The following is a 954-nucleotide window of genomic DNA, read 5'->3' on the forward strand; positions in this document are numbered from 1 at the left end:
GGGGAGGGATTGTAAAACAATGAAAGAATGTTTCTTTTACTTTTCAAAGAGAAGAGTATGCAACAATGAATGAATGGAAATCCAAAGTCTGTACATTTTCATTAAAATTAATTTAAAAATGATAAAAAATCAGAAATAAATATGAAGCAAATGCTAAGAATAAAAAAAATACATTTGTACTTGAAATTATAATCTTTAGAAGACTCTAATTTTGACTTCTAAAAAACAAAATAAGAATGTATCAAAACAAATAGAAAAGTGTATTTTATTGCCTGGAGGCAAATTGCCTTGAATAGACATTGGATGATGAAGAAATACTTTATATTTATAGAATAATATCTCATTCTTCTTGGTAAGCCAATCTAATGCTTTAATAACCTTCTTGTCAGGAAATCTTTCTGCTCCTGTCATTCAGTCTTTCCTGCTATAATATTTAACTTCTTTTTTTATCTGTGGCTGGTGTTCCAATTTGTTACTTAGCCAAAACCAACATTGTGGTTAAGTACAAAGGAAAAGTATATTTATATTAATTGTCAATATCAACAATATGCTGAAAAAGAATTGATGTCTTTGAATTGTTGTGGTGGTGAAGGGTATTAAATAATCCCATGGATTGCCAAAAGAACAAACCGATCTGTGTTGGACGAAGTGTAGGCAGGGCACTCCTTGGAGCCAGCGACCGTGAAATCTCGTCTCATACACTGGATTTGTTGTCAGGAGGAATCAGTCCTTGGAAAAGGACATTAAGCTCGAGGAAGTGGCAGGTCAGTAAAAGAGAGACCTGCCCTCTGTGAGATAAATGGATAGAGTAACCACCACAATGAGTTTAAGTGTAGAGGAGATTGTAAGGATAGTGCAAGATTGAACTGAGTTTCAATCTTCTGTTCACAGGGTCATTGTTAGCCAGAGTTGACTAAAAATGACAAATTCTTGATGTGTGCAGAAAGCATTAAA

Source organism: Elephantulus edwardii, unplaced genomic scaffold (assembly GCF_000299155.1).
Source record: "Elephantulus edwardii isolate Elephantulus edwardi_28Jun2011 unplaced genomic scaffold, EleEdw1.0 scaffold00137, whole genome shotgun sequence".
Taxonomy (NCBI): domain Eukaryota; kingdom Metazoa; phylum Chordata; class Mammalia; order Macroscelidea; family Macroscelididae; genus Elephantulus; species Elephantulus edwardii.